This window comes from Tamandua tetradactyla, chromosome 1 (genome assembly GCF_023851605.1).
Source record: "Tamandua tetradactyla isolate mTamTet1 chromosome 1, mTamTet1.pri, whole genome shotgun sequence".
Taxonomy (NCBI): Eukaryota; Metazoa; Chordata; class Mammalia; order Pilosa; family Myrmecophagidae; genus Tamandua; species Tamandua tetradactyla.
The window spans coordinates 133,604,158-133,622,850 of record NC_135327.1 but is presented as its reverse complement, the minus strand read 5'-3'; the positions used below and the strand labels follow the sequence as shown (position 1 = coordinate 133,622,850).

Here is an 18,693-nt window from a genome sequence, read left to right as displayed (position 1 = left end):
CCAACAGCAGATTGGAGCTGGCTGAAGAAAGAATTAGGGAACTTGAAGATAAGACCACTGAAATAATCTAGTCTGAGTAGCAGAAAGAAGAAAGAATGAAGAAAACAGAACAGGTCCTTCAGAACATGTGGGACACCATTAAGTGTACTAATATACACATTATGGGAATCCCAGAAGAAGAAAGAGAGGGAGGAACAGAGAGAATATTCAAAGAAATAGTGGCTAAAATCTTTCCAATTTTTAGGAAAAAAATATAAATATACACATCCAAGATTCTCAATGAACTCCAAACAGGATAAATCCAAATAGAACCACATCACAGCCTATTATAATCAAACTGTTGAATGCCAAAGATAAGGATAGAATTCTGATAGTCAAAGGAATGGTTTATGTCGTCATTGTACAAGGAAGCCTCAATAGGATCAAGTGCCAATTTCTCAGTAGAAATCACGAGGCAAGAAGGCATTAGGAAAATATATTTAAAGTGCTGAAAGCAAAAGAATTCTGTATCTGGCAAAACTGTTGTGCAGACTTGAGGGAAGATTAAGTCATTTTCAGATAAACAAAACTGATGGAGTTCATCAACACTAGACAAGCCCTACAAGATGTATAAAGGGATTTCTACAGTTTGAATGGTAAGGACAGTAGACAATTGACTTAAACTACATGAAGGAATAAAGATCTCAGAGAAAAATAATGACATATATTTATAAATATCAGTAGTTTTTCTTCTGATTTCTATCTCCACATTCTACTTTCTCCAGGTCTAAAAGCTAAATGCATAAAATGTAATGATGAATCGATGGTTTTGGACTCACAATATGTAATATTTATAATCTGTGACAAGGACTACATAAGAGTGTATAGGAACATAATTTATGCATGCTATTAAAGATAAGTTGGTATCAAAGAATGAGGTTGTTATGGATTTATGATGTGAAATTTTAAGACCCATGGTAACCACAAAGGAAATACCAGAGAATATGCAAACCCATAGAGACATAAAGTAAAGCACAGGTTACCAGGGATGGGCATAGAGGAGGAAGAGGCAATGTGAGTTAATGCAAAATGAGTATAGGGTTTTTGTTTGGGATGAAGAAAATGTTCTAGTGATAGATGGTGGGGAGGGTCCTACAATACTGAGTGTGATTTGTTCTACTGAATTATGTACTTAAAAGGGATTGGGAGGGGAAGATTTATAATGTATAAGTCTACAGCTTAAAGAAAAGAAAGATTAGCTAAAGAGATCATTACAATTAAATGTAATACATGGTACTGGATGTTTATGTGGGATATGTGTATATATAGTTAGAAATTGAAACTGAGAATATGTAAATAATATTTATGTATTAATTTATTTACATGTTATTAATGTTCACATAAATAAAATTTTATCAAAAAGATTATAATGTCCAAAACAAAAATTATTGAGAAGACTGACATTGTTTTACTTAAAAAAACTCTATAATGTCTGACAATAGAAAATTGCAGCTTTCTCATATTAGCTTCTGTTGTGATGCCACACATATCATGGTGCCTCTGGAAAACTCCCCTCTATAATATATATAGCCCCTGAAAGGGATTTTAGGCCTCCCGTGGGTCCGCAGAAAGTACTTTGAGAACCACTGAACTAGTGGGACAACAGATAACTATAGATGACAATACAGATTTCTGAATGGAGTGAACAAATGGGGGATAAAAATCTAGAAGTTATTCACTTCTGACTACCCAGCCTGTGTGTGGTAGAGGACTTATTCCCAGTGTTAAAATGCCTTACTCAATGCTGGGCATGAGAGGAAAGGAAAATAACAAATGCAAGCATTCCAATTTTTTAACAAATAATTGTGTGAGGGAATATATCAACGTTATTTATTTCTTTCACCTTTAGCAATTTATTCTTTAGTTTTCTGACCTGTAGTTTGGAGATGTTGATGCTTTTAGGCTTTAAAATTCTTTTTTGAAAGTGATTATTCTTTACTAAAACCCATTATAGAAGGGATTAGGTTTTCCATTAGTAGCAGGTTGAAGCTATCATCCATCTTCTATTTAGAATAAATTGACCATAATATCTTTGAAGAGGCGTATGACCATTTCTTTACCTCACAAAACCAAAGGAAATATTCCTAGGCAGCTGAAAATGATGTTAATGCGTACAGTTCTTTAAATAATTTTCTCCATGAAGATTTACTGACAGCTCTCCAACCCTCAGTTCTAGCAGTCAGAGCACAGGTAGAGTATTTAGTTCCTGAATATGATTACCTAAATCCTGAAGGATAAAAAATGAGTAAAATAATGTAGCACCCATATGCATCTCATTCTGAAGTTTTGCCAGTTTTCCAGGCTCAATAATTTGTAATTTACTTTATCTTCACCTCTATAAAGGGAACTGTGAATTACTTATTTACCTGACCTAACACCAGAATTCTGTAATTCATTAACGGCTTTATAAACTAGAAAATTAGGAGTTGCTTAGCGTCCTTTGTGAATCATTAAAATCATTTGATGCTCTCATTCACAGCATATGGGAAGAGAGCAACACACAGCAGGACTGTGCCTGAACAGATACAGCACATGGTGGTGGATAAAATACATTCCAAAAAATAAAGAAAAGCCATCGTTTTTTAATCTAGTAAAAATTCATTCCTTAATCATTTTCATTGACTCAGCAGTCATCTACTTATTTATTAAAAATTCTTTTTCTTGGTTCATGCACTGGCAAGAGGGGATATATTTGTGGAAAGAATGATATAATTGGCTTTGCTAAGTTTACCATGATAAGGGAGTCCAAACAGGTAGCATGTGACCTAAATACATCCTAAAGACATCCCGGACCAGTGAGTTTGTTTTCCTTTATTTGGTTTTGTCTGAATTTAAGTATCTTTCGATGGCCATGTCCTCATATACTTTGTGTGTCTGGACCAGGAGCAATGCCTCACCTGGGAGCTTGTTAGAATACAGAATCTTGGATTCCAACCCAGACTTACTGAATCAGAATTATAACAAGTTCCCAGGTGATATGTATGAACATTAAACTGAGAGGGTTTGGGCTAGTTTACCTCGGCTCAGTAAACCTTTAAGGGCTGACTACTGGCCCAATCCACATGCATCTAACACTGGAGCCTGATGTCAAAGCAGGCACATCACAGAAAAGGCGGATTCCTTGAAAGCCTTCAGTGTACTGGGGCAGGTTTGCAAATGAAGAAATACGAAGGGAAAGCACTGTAATTTTGTGGAAGCAATGCCTAAGGAGAGACTCTTTGAGGGGGGAAAATGGTTGGAGAAGGTTTCAAATAAGTTTTATTTGAGCTAGAATTATAAGACTATTGAGAGGCATAAAAAACATTTCCTGGGAAAAGGCAGAGAAGCATGGTAAGTGGTGGTGTGAATGGGAGAGTAACAGTTATTATAATAAAAGTAGATCTTAGTTTGTACAGCAGGCTGAATAGAACAGAGTAGCCAGAAATAAAGGTGAGGGGAATATAGCTTGGTATCAAATCATTGTATGCCTGACTATGGAGAAAGTTATAGGAAAAGTTTGTAAATAGAATAATATCAGATTTGAGCTTTGAGTTAAATGCAATAAAAGAAGTAATGGTATCTCTATGGATGCCTGATATTAAGCAGTATAAATCAACACCCTAAATACCCTGACAACATTGAAACTCTTCTAATTAGAAATAAGGCACATAAACAAAGTGCAGATAATTGATTTAGTCTATAAAGCCCACAGCTTCAATTACACAATACAATATCTTCACTTTCAAATAGTGAGCATGAGTGAGGACATAGAACTATCTCTTCAAAATTATAACAACAGATCATTCCTGAGAAAATACTTCCTGCACATCTCCTTCTACTTGAGCAGAGCACCACCTATATTGATGGGGTAGATTTAAAAATATCCAAAATGGCCTGATCTCCCATTTAGTATTCCAAATTTAGAGTCAATATTTTGCATGAAGCTATGTGTATAACATTTCCTATTAAAAATGGAAATATGATACAGTAGAAGGATATCACATTGATCTTAAGATAATATTTCAGGGATATAGACTATTTCCTAAAATTAGCTAAGTAGTCAGGATTATTTCAAGAGTTTATAACACTCTTTGGGAATAGATACATATGATTAAAAATGTAAAACTTTGGCATCTGCTGGATACTAAATCTTGAGCTAGTCATTAACATCTAAATTATTTGTATTAGTCTTAAAAATGATGTAAAGAAGATTTTAAGTCCATTTTCATGTTTCAGGAAAATAGAACTCAAAGTTGTTTTGTTGCTCTTCAATATTAAAGACAGTGGCTGAATATAGTTTTGAAATGTTATAACGGGGATGTGTAACTCTTCACCAGTTCTCTTTCTCTTTCTATCTGGGCATATTGAAGGACTCAAACTTCTTAAACTCCCTTGAGGTAAGGTGTGGCATGTGGAGCGGCTTCTGGATACAGAATGTTGGTGAAAATGACATGTGACCTCTCCACACAGCCCGTACTTTCTATGTGATCTCCATCCTCACTTCGAATCCACTAGTTGGATTTTGATGACAGATCTTACCTTGGAAAACATGGATTGAAGATGGCACACCTTCCTTAAGTCTGGGACCCTGTAGGACTTCCATGGAAATACATTCCCTCTCCACTCTAAGTTCTATACTTAACTTTCTGAGAAACCATCCAACTGTCTTCCACAGCAGCTTACACCAGTTTTCATTGCCAGCAGCAATGAATGAGTGTCCCTATTTCTCCACACCCTCTATACCACTTGTTAGTTTCCATTTTTTTTTTTAATAATGGCCATTTGAATGTGAATGAAATGGTATGTTATTGTGGTTTTGATTTGCATTTCCCTGATGGCTAATGATGTTGAGTTTCTTTTCATGTACTTTCTAGCCAGTTGTGTATCTTCTTTGGAGAAATATCTGTTCAAGTCTTTTGCCATTTTTAGATTGGGTTGTTTATCTTTTTATTGTTAAGTGAAGGATTTCTTTATTTATTCTGAATATTAAACCACTATCAGATATGTGGTTTCAAAATATTTTCTGCCATTATATAGGTTGTTGTCTTATTTTCATGATAAAGTCCTTTAACATGCAAAAAACTTTTAATTTTGATGGGGTCCCATTTATCTATTTTTTCTTTTGTTACTTGTGTTTGGGGTATATTTATGTATAATTTTTTATTATACATAAATATATGATTTTTTCTATCATATATTTGTATAAAAATATACATAAATGATTATTTTTGTTGCTATTGTGAATGGAATGTTTTACTTCCAATTGTTTATTGCTTGTGAAGATAAATACTACTGATTTTGGGGTGTTGAACTTGGACCCTATTACTTTGCTAATTCATTTCTTAGCTCCAGGAAGGAGCTTTGTTGTGGATTTTTCATGATTTTCTGTATATTGGATCATGCCATCTGCAATTAGAGGGAGTTTTGCTTCTTTCTTTCTAATTGGGATGCCTGTATTTTTTTTCTTGACTAATGTATCTGACAAGATCTTCCAGTACACTATTGCATAACAGTGGTGAGAGTGGGCATCCTCGTCTTGTTCCTGATCCCGAGAGGGAAAGTTTTCAATCTTTCATAATTAAGTAGAATTCTTGCTTTGGTCTTTTCATATATGCCCTTTATCATGTTAAGTAAGTTTCCTTATATTCCTAGTGTTCTAAGTGTTTTTATCAAGAAGCGGTGCTGAACTTTGTTAAATGCCTTTTCTGTGTCAATTGAGATGATCATGTGGGTTTTTTCCATTATTGTGTTAATGTGATGCATTATATTTATTTTCTTACATTGAACGATGCTTCCATACTAGGGAAAAATTTTGTTTGATCATGGTGTATTATTCTTTTAATATGCTGTTAGATTCCATTTGCTAGTATTTTGTTGAGGATTTTTTCATATATATTCATAAAAGATACTGGTCTGTAGTTTTCTTTTCATGTGCTATCTTTATCCAGCTTTGTTATGAAGGTGCTGTTGGTCTCGTTGAATGGATTAGGGAGTACACCCTCCTCTTCAATTTTTTGGAAAAGTTTGAGCAGAATTGGAGTTAAATCTTCTTGGAATGTTTGGTAGAATTCCCCTGTGAAGCCATCTGATCGTGGGGTTTTCTTTATTTGGAGGTTTTGATTACTGATTCGATCTCTTTTCTAGGAATTGGTTTGTTGAGATCTTTTTCTTCTTCGGTTAATGCAAATAGCTTATGTGTTTCTAAGAATTTGTCCATTTCAACTAAGTTATCTAATTTGGCATACAGTTGTTCATAGTGTCCTCTTAGAGCCCTTTTTATTTCAGTGGGGTTGGTAATGTCCTGTTTTCCATTTCTGATTTCTTTTTCTTTATCAGTCTAGCTAAAGGTTTGTCAATTTTATTGATTTTTTTCAAAGAAATAACTCTTATTGATTCTCTCCTTTTTTTTTTTTGTTTTGTTTTCTATTTCATTTATCTCCATGCTAATCTTTATTTCCTTTTGAATTTAGTTTGTTTTGGGTCTAGTTTGCTCTTCTTTTTCTAGTTCTTCCAGTTTTGAAGTTAAGGCTCTCATTTTAAGTATTTTTTTATTTTATTTTTTTTCTTTCTTCTTTTCTAATGAGGGCATTTTGAACTATAAATTTCCCTCTCACCACTGCCATCACTGCACCCCATAAGCTTTGGTATGTTTAATTTTCATTTTTATTCATCTCAATATCTTTCCTAATTTCATTCTGATTTCCTCTTTTACCCATTGGCTATTTAACAGTATTGTTGTTTAATTCCTACATATTTGTGAAGTTTCCATTTCTCCCTCTCTTGTTGCTTTCTAGGTTCATTCTGTTGTGGTCAGACAATATACGTTGTATAATTTCAATATTTTTGGATGTATTCAGACTTGTTTTGTGACTTAACATATGGTATAGCCTGGAGAATAATCCATCTGTACTCAAGAAAATATATATTCTGTTTTTTTGGGGGGGAAGTGTTCTATACATATTTATTATGTCTAATTGGATTAAAGTATCATTTAAGTCTTGTATTTACTTATTGACACTGGTCTGACGAGGTGTTCTATCCATTATTGAACATGGTATATTAAATTCTCCTACTATTACTGTAGAAATGTCAATTTCTCCCTTCAAATCTGTCAGTATATACTTCAGATATTTTGGGGCTCTGCTGTTAGGTACATATATATATTTATAGTTGTTACATCTTCCTATTGAATTGTTCATTTGATCGATATATAATGACCATCTTTGTCCCTTCTAAATGTTTTTTTTTAACTTAAAGCCTTTTTTATCAATATTATTATTACCCCAGCGTTCCTTTGGTTACTATTTGCATGGTATATATTTTTCCATCTTTTCACTGTCAACCTACTTGGGTCTTTGTATTTAAAGGGAGTCTCTTGCAGACTGTGTAAAGTTGGATCATCCTTTTTTATCCATTCTGCCAATCTCTGCCTTTTGACTAGAGAGCTTAATCTATTTACATTTTAGGTCACTACTGATAATATAGGACTCTCTTCTGACATTTTGCAAGTCTTATTCCTTGTTTTTACCTCAATTCTATTGTTAATATCTATTTATATATTTGTTTTTTTAGTGTGTGTGTTGTACTATGTTTGGTGACTTCTCATTTCTATCTGCATATATTTTTCAACTATTTTTTTTTTGTCATTTACCAGAGGGTTAAAATTTAACATCCTAAATATATAGCAATCCTTTTGGTTTGAGGCGAACTTAAATTCAATAGCATGCATATATACTTTCCCTATATCCTTCTATCGCCACACCTTTTATTTTTGTACTTGTTATCACTTATGTCTTTGTACATTGCATGTCCAAAAGCAAAGATTAATCATTACTTATTATGCATTAGCATTTTAACACCTGTAGGAAGAAACAGAGTTACATACTGAATAATACACTACAATAATACTGGCCTTTATAATAATGCAAATAATTACTTTTGATACAGATCTTTATTTCTTTATGCCACTTTGAACCACTGTCTAGTGTCCTTTCCTTTCAATCTGAAGGACTCCCTTTAGTTTTGCTTATAGAGTAGGTCTAGTGGTGATGAATCCCTCAGGTTTTGTTCATCTGAGAATGTCTTAATCGTTCCCTCAATTTTAAAAGAAAGTTTGCCAGATATAAAATTCTGGGCTAGCAGTTGTTTTCTTTCAGCACTTTAAATATTTCAACCCATTGCCTTCTTGCCTCCCATAGTACCTGATGAGAAATCAGCATTCAATCTAATTGGGACTACCTTTTACATGACATGTTGCATTTCTCTTGCAATTTTTAGTACTTTCTCCTTGCCCTTTGCATTTGATAGTGTGATCAATAAATAATGGGGTGTATTTTTCTTCATATTTATCCTGTTTGATGTTCTCTGGATTTCTTAGATATGCCTTATCGCATATTTTGCTAAATTTGAGAAGTTCTCTGTCATTATTTCTTTGACTATTCCTTCTGTCCTTTTCTCTCTTTCTTCTCCTTCTGGGATTCCTGTAATGTGCATATCGATAGGCTTAATGGTGTCTCGGAGTTGTCTTAGGCTATTTTTGCTTTTAATATTTTTTTTCTTTTCCTTGTCAGCCTAACTTGTTTCACATATGTTGTCTTTGAGTTCACTGATTCTTTCTTCTGCCAGCTCCAGTATGTTCCTGAAACTCTCTTGGGCATTTTTCATTTCAGTTATTGATGTTTTCATTCCAGTAGTTCTGTTTGGTTCCTTTTAAAAATCTCTATCTTCACTAAGTTTCTTATATTCCTCATTCACTATTTTCCTGATATCCTTTAATTCTTGCTCTATATTTTCCTTTCTCTCCTTTAGCATCTTTAAGGTAAACTTTTTTCTAATGTCTTTGCTCACTGTATATTATTTAAATGTTTTGAAATGTTAGCTCTGGGATTTAGCCCGAGATGTCTGTTTCTTGATTTTGTAATCAGCTGGTGATAAGACAGATCTTTTTTAGCTTTAGCTTCCTATCAGGAAGGGCCAGGGTGGGTTGAAACAATGGCTGCCCTCAGAGCTGGGCCCTCAATGATCTAAATTCACTAATGGGAAGACTTGACCAGTGAATGATTGGCCATGCCCATCCTTGGTCTGGGGAGGAAGATTTTTATGTCTCTTTCTGTCTCCAGTGAGTTTAGCAGGGGCGGGACGCACAATGGCCTGCCAAGAGAGTGAGGAATGGGAATTGATAACTGCAGCACAGGGAGAGTAATTTATTGTTCTTTAATGCAGTTTATCAGCCTCTTCTTCCCTCTCTTCCCTGGATATTATACAGGGTTCTTCCCTTTGGAATTTCAAAATAGTTGTTTCAGAGAGCTCCTGCATGTTTAATAGTTGTGCTGGTGGAAGGAGTGAGTCCGGGAGTGCTCTACCTTGTCATTTTCCCACAGTCCTCTCCCCCATTTCTTGATCAGCCACTTCTAATTGGACTTTATAAGGACAAAAGTAAACAAAGAAACACACACATACTTCCATTTTATTATACCACTGAGATTTCAGGAGTTATCTTTCACAACAGCTATCTTTACCTTAACTTGAACTACTTGTATGAAAGCCAGAACTTTGAAAGTGTGTTTGGGAGATTGATGTTGTCATGGGGGCAATTTTTGAGCAGCCTGTCAGATCAAATCCTTGGAAAAACATCAACAGAGGGTGGGGAACAGCAATAAATGAAGCAGTGGGATCTTGAAGAATCGTGAAGAAGTTTTTCTTTCACCCAATGCTCATCTAATTGATAGGGATGTGGGGATTTCCATGAGCTATATGTTTCTTTTTACCAATGAGATTGTGTCCTCGTAGGAGAGGAAGCCTCTGAATTATGTATTTGTGAATTCCTCCTGCCACTATTACAAGGAGCTTTCTCTTTATTCTTTGTTGTTTCAAAATACCTGCAAAACTGCATATACAATCTTAGATCTGCTGTGTATATGAATCAATGTTCCAGGATGCCTTTAGACAATTTAATTAGTTCTGAGTTCTATTTAGGACTTGATATACTAATTTCCTACACTCACATGCCTCGAATGTTTAAAGTAATATCAGTAGCAACAAAGTCACCCACTTAATTCACAAAATGTAAATGAAAAGATGGAAACTTCCTAGTACTAGAGGAGTAAGTGGTATTTGACAACTAAAGCAAGTTCTCCCGTTGTTCACTATCTGTTCCTTCATCTTATTTATTAATTATGCAATTTTACAGTTGTTTTATTTTTAAAATTTGTCTGTTAGAAGAGGTTTCGTACCTAATTTGCTTTATTCAGAATTGTATCCTGGGCCTAGCACAGTTCCCAGCACATAGTAGATATTCAAGAATGAGTTCAGCATTTTCAAAATAAAACTTATTTTATTAGTATTTACCACTAGATGGCATTTTCCTTCCATCTTAAAATTCTAGTCCTTGTTTTGTTTTTTTCAACAGGATGAATTGATTAATACTTTATTAACTTGCAAAGGTAAAACATTTCATATCAATCACCTCAGATTATTAAGAGCACATATTGTTTATGGCACATATTATCTTAATACATTTATTTTACTTCTCTATATTCTATAATTATACCAACTAGAATATAAAGCCTTGATCCAATTAACCATTCAGGTTTCAGAATTTACCATTTATATACACATACATATATGCACTTATTTATATATATGCATATATGATAGGATATAAAATAGAATTGTCAAAATCCTATTCTTTCAAATATCTAAAGGTATATGTTTTGTATTAGTTTGTACTACTTCAGTTATCTAAAGATATGTTATGTATTTGATGAGTTTTGATGGGAGACATTTTTTTATTAAGTTAAATAATAGTTTTCCCCCACAGAAGTAAAGAAAGCAAAGTAAATGGTCACAATGAGGCTAAACTTCAGCTGGATCTGCTCTTTGGGTTGCCCTGGGAGCATTAGGGAATTCCTTGAGGATCAACACTTGTGAAAATGGGGGAAGGAAGCAGTATTGGACAAACAGAAATCAGCTGTGAAGGTTGAAAAAAGTCAACTCCACAAGGAGCTCTAGAACTAAAATGGCCGATTAGAGGGTCCAAACTTCGGCTGTGATGGCTGCCCTTTCTGTTCCTGTTTCCATCAATCTTAGCTGTGGGCTGCGAGGAACAGGGTCAGTGCTGGGGAAGGCAGCTTGCTGCAGCTGAAGAGTCTCTGATTGGGCTCGCATTGGGAAGTCTGGGTCAGAAAAATCCTCCTGGAAGGGAGATCTGAGAGGGGCCTGGCTGTGTCCACCGCAAGCTTAGGCAAGTAGGGGCTCTGAATTTGGTAAGAATGGTTACAAACAAAATACGTTTTATAGACCAGGTAGAATTACTTCAACCAATGTTTTTTAAAAAATCAATTTATGGATGTTTAAAACATTAACATTACAGATCAGGAATTAAGAGGAAAGTATAAAGTTATCTTGCATAAGTGAGTGATACTGTAAGTGGAACAAAGAAGTTATTGAACTAATTTAACACTAATAAAGCTATTATGCTTTGTTAAATTTTTGAAATGCTTGTTCTAATTCTAAATGTTGATATTATTTTTGAGTAGAGAACATCAAGACTTTCCACATTATTTAATAGATAATTTACTCAAAGGAATTTACAAGAAAAGATAGAGTAAAAAAAACAACAACAGCCAGCTGTTAAGTTAGAACTTTATACTAGTAATGTTCTTTGACAAAAGCCATCTCTTGTTCTCCTTCTTCCCCCTTCTTTCCACTTTCCTTTATAGGGTACATTCTTATTTCATTCTGAGCACTTTGAAGTGGAATAAAATCCTGAGGAGAAAATGATATTTTCAACTTTCTGTAATTATACTTCAAATAAATTAAAATCCTTTCTTTGATAATTTACATTCCAAGAAGTTTCTTTAAAAAGCCCTTTGTATGGTTTCAATCTTGTTTACCAGAAGATGGCACTCTTGCTCAACAGTGAACCTAGCGATTTTAAACTTGTCTAGCATGTCAGTCAAATATATTCCTTTGAAAGAAGTATAATAAAGAAGGTGCCTTTAGCTTGTTTATCTGAACTGATTGAGATTCTTTACGTGCAGGTGCAAGTAATCCTTTCAAGATGCAATGAAGCTCAATAAATCCTCCTTCTGCAATATCGTCACTAGTCTTTGAGGCTGAGTTTGCTTTTTGTGAGATCGAAAGAGCAAAATGGCTCAGCACAATGTTGTATGTTTAAGCAATAAGGAGACAGTCCCATTGTCCCACGTCAGGCTGGCTGGGATGCAATTTCCTTTTTCCTGTTCTCAAAATTAGCTGATGAGAGCAAGTTTGCCAGGTGAACATAAGTTCTCCAGATTTTGTTTTCCCTGAAGTCAGTGACCAAAGAAATCTGCCTTCGCTAGCTGCTTTTCTCGACTTGATGTGTTGGGAAATTCACTTAAGCACAATATATTACTCCTCTTTATCTCTATCACCACTTCTTATTAGAACAAGACCCTTACCTGCCGCTCGTTTTTCTTTTATGATCATCTGAATCATGAGGTTATGCATTAGATTTTCACAATGATTATAAATACTAGGATCAAGGGCATGCAAGTTTTTATACAAGTGATTATTTATTTAAAAAGCTCAGTATAGGTCCCCCTTTAGACTAGATTTTCAGAACCCATCATTTCAAACAGTCATTTCTTAAGACATCTCATATTCTCAGCTATAGTTAGCTAGGACTATTCCTGCTAATTATCTATGTCTTTCTGTGAAAAATAGAATAAATAATAGAAGAACAGTACTTCTCCAAATTATTCTTAGGTCAAAAATTTATCATTATACCAATTGATAAGCCCAAAGTCTTTGCCCTTCACTCCTCTCCAGTTTAGAAATCAGTAGCTGCCCTTGAGTGTGAATAGAAATGCAGAAGGCTGCCAATAATTTCATGTTCACATCTTCCTCTTTATCATTCTTCATCTCTCCCACATCCATTTCATTGGTGCATAAACGAACTGCCAGTGACTGGACTAAGAGTTAGGTCTAGAACTGGCATAGCGTGCCCCAGGCTCACCCTTTCATAGCCATGCGCTAGTGGAAGAGATGATAAAATGCCTTACCAGCAACCAGTGGAATTTTAAAAAATCCTAAATAGGAGTAACTCTAATATCCTCCTTAATTTAAGATTTTTTTTTTTTTACATTTCTAATTTGCACTTAGAATTAATATCCATATAAATCCCTACGAAGCATGCGTCTTGAATTTCTCTCTAACCAGATGTCTCCTACCCTTCTACCTTTAGTCAATACAGCTCCAGCCACAGTATCCTGATTTTGACTCTTGGAATGTACCATATTCTTTCCAGCATTTGCTGTAGCCATTTCTTCTATTGGGAATATGCTCTGTCCATCTTTATTTTGTGGCTGGTTCTTTATTTTCACTCAAATTCTAGAATCAGTGTCATTCACTAACTTTTTATCATTCCATTCCCATTTTAATTCTTTACTTGCAATGGATAACTCACTTCTTTTTTCTTGATTTATGTTCCTGTTTATTTGTCTGCCCATCCCACCCCCCACTAGAATGTGAACTCCCTGAGACAAGAAGCATTGTCTATGTGATTATGTGCTGTACTGACACATAACAAGAATTCAGTAAATTATTTTTATTGTTAATGAATGAGTAAGTAATGTTTGCAATAATCATAACCTGATGCCTCAAACATCTGAGTCATATGGCAAATTCTTCTTGTTCTGATTCCAGGCTAAATTTTAAAAACCCTCTCTATGCTTTTCTATCTCACTGGCAACTACAAATTCATTGTTAATTAATAAATTGTCATTCTACTTTCTGCATTGTATTTTGCAGACTGAAGTCGGCATTCCTGCGTACATCAGCTCTGGAAAACAGGCAGATCAAGTTTTTGAGCATGTAAGTACCAAACACTGGGTCTTTTTGAATATGGGAAGGTACTTCCTTCTTTGACCTTTGTTTACTTAGTAGTTAGGATACCCCTTGGAGATACCTTGAATTCATCACAGCCTCTCTTTATTAAAACTTCCCTTTCTCTCTCCCAATAACACGAAGAGGTAATAGGAAAACTAGCAGAGGTGAAAAATAATATCATAAATCTTAGAAAGATCTTTGAATCTCATGCTATGTGTCATAAATGAAATCTCTCCCTTAACTCCATGAGTTGCTGACATATGTGTTTTAAATTCCTGTTGTTGATGCCACAGGGCACATTAATACCACTCTGGGAGCTTTAAAAAAGTCCTGATTCCCCAGACAACACCCTGGAAAAATATATCATAATATCTGAGGTGGGTCCTAGGACTCAATAATTTTTAGTGATTTCCAGTGCAGCCGTGGTTAAAAAATATTGAGTTATCCATTTTATTTTCTCTGATGTAAGTCATCCTGTTTGCTGTTTCTCTTTCATGGAGGTAGTACCCTCAAAATACCTTGTGATTTTATCAAAATGCTCTTATTTGTAATTGAGCTCTCTTCTAGGTGTTTGGCTATGCTAGCTTATTTGGTCTGTCTGGGGATCTAGAGCTCCAACTAGGGCTACCCTTTTACTTCTCACTGTTTCAGTGCTTCTGGGAGACAGCAAGATTAGCCTTAGGATACTGTGTCCTTCTCTGCCTATTTTTCATTTTTTTGCTATTTTTATTTTCCACTCTAGTTTCTGTTTTCCATTACCAGATTGCCTAGAACATTGTCTTCTATCTCTATTCCTGGGCTTGTTTTACCTGGAGGTAAAAGCTAATGCTGTAGCTTGCATCAATGGAGAGAAGCATGGTAAAGCATGGCGGAAGAACAGTAGGACATGTGCTTGGCCTGACGGATGATATTCGACTTGTGGCACCCCATTTAATCCTGCTGTGATTACTCAAGCTCTCTCCCACTCTAGGCATCCCCCATAGAATTTCTGTGCCTTTGAGCCTATCCTTTAAAATAAATTATTTTTTCTTCCAAACGTTTGCTAAGTTGACATTTTTCTACTTGATTATATTTTGTATCAAGCCTCTCAGGAATTCCTCAGAATTTCAATCTTCTGAAAATTTCCTGCCCATTTTTGAGCAAAGCCCTATAATCATCCAATTAAAAAATGTACTTTCTTGTAGTTTTAGGGTTTAATGTGAGGAAATAAGACTATCATGTGTGCTTGGTATGCCTTTTGTCCAGCTCTATGATAGAATCTCAAGTTCTATACACTTGATACGACACACCTCACTCACATACCCATTTGTAATTCAGGTTCAAAGATGTCACTGTTGATTTCAATATAAATACATTTGATAAGACAGAGTTTGACATGTTTCTGATTGTATTTTCCATTAACTGCATATCAGCCAAACAATTATTGAATGCTTACTGTGCCTAGAACCAGGATACAAGCTGCGGATGTAAAAATGAGTAAGACACTCTTTTTTTTTCTTCTGAAATTGCTCACCACCCAGTTAAGATGTCAGTCAGGTAAAAGAGAGAACATATATATATATATATATATATATATATATATATATATATATATATAGAGAGAGAGAGAGAGAGAGAGAGAGAGAGAGAGAGGGAAAATAGCATCGTATAGGAAGCTTTTCTTAGCTAAAAAATTATCACAAAATAAATAATATGGTCTATGCCCTTGAAGGATCAAGACTTTTTATTTGTCCTTCCTTTTTTGGTTGGTGTTCACTGTCAGTTTCTTCCATGATTTTCATGAGTTAAGGTGATCTCTTACCAGGAGGATGGTGGTTCCCTAATTAAGCTTCATGATTTGAGGCAATTGACTTCCTCTGTTCATGGTTAACTGAGCACACAAGGCTTTTCGGTTGGTTTTCTATTCTTCATAAAAGCTGACCTACACATTGCCTTTTATTTGTCTTGTGTGCTGTGTGAAACCTTTGCTTAAGAAGTGTCACTATGTTTTAGTTCAGTGTCAGGCTGACCTGCCTGCTGCAATTGTTCCACAGGAGATTAATCCATATGGCAAGTGCATTTCCCCAACCTCTTCATTGTATTCCTATTCTATCACGGTCACTACATTTAATTATAGGAGTAATCCTGCTTCTGCTTTTTCACATATACTTAATTCAAAATAGCTTGTGTAGTTACCTGAGTTTGACAGAGCTAAAGAAAAAAAATCTTCCACCAGATTTTGTTGTTGGAAAAATCTTGCTTTTCTTATCTGCAGCATAAATTTGTCACATTTCTATCTTTCTTGAGAAGAAGAAATTATAAAGGATTATTACATTTTGATTGGAATTATTCTGTTGAATATCCTATTTAAAATATTTGATAATTTGGGAGATTGCATAAGTTGGTGACTTTGAGATAAATGGAATTTATGACATATAAATTAATGTGCTTTTATGGCGTTCCACATATCTTTCCCCAAATCGTACTTTTTGACATTATTTTCTGCATATTTTTGCTTACAATGTTTCATTATTCTTCTGTTTTGCTGTTATTTCATTTTTGCACTTAATGTGCTTTAAATGTGATCAAGGCCATACAAACTCTTGGATTAATTATAAAGCACTCATAAAATTGAGGGAGAGGATGAGACTATGAATTGAAAAAGTCACTCAGCTAGTTTAATCCCAGATTCTGATTTGCCTAAGTTTTTCAGAGACTAGATATCTTTATCATGTAGATAACTTTTATGCTGTACAGGATAACTTTGGGAGCTGAATTAGCCACTATCTTTTAAATGTTACAAGTTTTAAATAGTTTGGAGAAAAACGCACCATTTTAAAAACATCATTGTTGTTATATCCTAATGTGAATCTCTTTTTTAAAAAAAAATTGATTGTACTCATTTTAAAGTTACTCTTTAGTTTAAAATATTATGTGCTGGGGGGTGCAAGGGTAGTTCAGTGGTAGAATTCTCACCTGCCATGCAGGAGACCTGGGTTCGATTCCCAACCTATGCACTTCCCAAAGACAAACAAACAAACAAAAAATTCAGCAAATGGTGCTATAATAGGGGGATTCTCACATGAAAAAAAGAATGAAATGTGACCCCCACCATTAAACATACAAAGAAAAAAATATATGTGCTGTGATAATGTGTAATGAAGATTAATAGACATCTCATTTCAAATGTAGGGGGCTTATGAGATTGGTGCTGTGCTTTAAAGTTTATTGTTCATTGTTCTAGTTTGCTAGCTGCCAGTCTATTGTGATGATAAAAAATGTTTAAGCCTTCTAGCCTCCTATATTCAGGAGCACTAGAAGGAAAAATCTGAGAGGATTGTATGGTAACCCATGACAAACTCTGGGATCTGTCCTGTACCGACTTGTTGAAGAGTGCTTTGAAAATGTGTGTTTTTTTCTTCTTTGCTTTGTATATATGTTATACTATACAATAAAGAAGTTTTTTAAAAAAATCAAAGCCAAATAATGTAGGGGGATTAAAGTTCTTTTATAAATGTACCTCAAATTTGAAACCACAGTCATTTGAAGAATTCAAATATCAGTTTCTTCAATTAATAAGTGGGAATCAATCCAAATAAGAAAATATAATATTCACCTCCACTGAGATTTTGTAGTCAAGAGATAGTAACAGAAAAGGTTGCCAGGAAAATGTTCCTGAATAAGCAGATTGCTTACATTTCTCTATGTTAACCCATCCTATGTATTCATTGGATTTTTTTTTTTTTTCCTGCATGAGCAGGCACTGGGAATCAAACCCTGGTCTCTATGACATGGCAGGCAAAAACTCTGCCACTGAGCCACTGTTGCCCGTCCTTCATTGGATTTTACATTACTTCCTTTCCCTTCTTCTTCTGGGTATTTTTCCCTTTAGCCCATGAGAAGTTAAAAAATGAAAGCATACTTTCTCATGGTATGGTATTGTTTCTAATAAATAGGACCTTAGAAGCTAAATAAATATATTTGGATGCAGGTTTAATTACTCAGTATTTTGCCCTTGTACTATTCACTTGTTTATTTTGGTTCTCCAGCAATGGAGAATTATAATTTTGTGATTTATGGCTCCTGCTTACCTTTGAATAAAAATACGAGAATTTATTAAATGAACTAAATTTGCATATGAAATCTGCGTATGTCAAACACTTCAACTCTGTTTGTGTAATTACAACCTCGAATAGCCTTAGTTTGGCTCTACCAGCTGACACTGATGGAAACTATCACAGATTTACAATGTGCCTTTTCTTTTGCCTGAGGTTTTTAATTTGAAGGACAGATGTTGAGACTCAAACTGTGTGGGAGTGGGGCCAGTTCCATTTGATTCTATGCTCATGACCTATAATTTTCAAGTTAAAGCTCTTAAGTGGTTAGATAACAAGACGCAATTTAAATGGGAGGATTCTAAGGGTCAGTGAGATAATCATTTATATCATGATAACATGAGGTGTTTGTTGGAGGGATTTCCGTGCGAATCCCAGTTAAAAGTATAAGCAAGTTTTCGGACACCTTAGAGCCACTCGGTGTGTGTTAAATGAATGAATGAACTAGGTACATATTATCATCAAAATCTTACTAATAATAAAGGGAAGGCTGATAGTACAAATAGTAGAAATATCAATAATGGCCAATTTTAGTATTTGAGATTCATTTTATCTCTGGTACTTCTGCCATTTTGAGTACTTTCACTACATTTGGTTTGTATATTGAAGCCACGTGGAAAAGCCTGATTCAGCCACAGCTGTGATATTGCCTGCTCACCATTTTAGCCTTGATAATAATAACAACCTATTTCCCATTTTACAAAGCTAT

At 34.7% G+C, this 18,693-nt stretch overlaps 1 long non-coding RNA gene across 1 annotated transcript in view; it reads left to right on the top strand.

The window, feature by feature from the left end:
• Positions 1-419: 419 nt before the first annotated feature.
• The window catches only part of LOC143686559 (uncharacterized), a 28,483-nt gene continuing 10,209 nt past the window's right edge, over positions 420-18,693 (top strand). The window contains exons 1-2 of the long non-coding RNA XR_013177254.1: positions 420-635; positions 13,813-13,875. This is a non-coding gene — a long non-coding RNA (uncharacterized LOC143686559). The remainder of the gene's footprint in view (positions 636-13,812; positions 13,876-18,693) is intronic.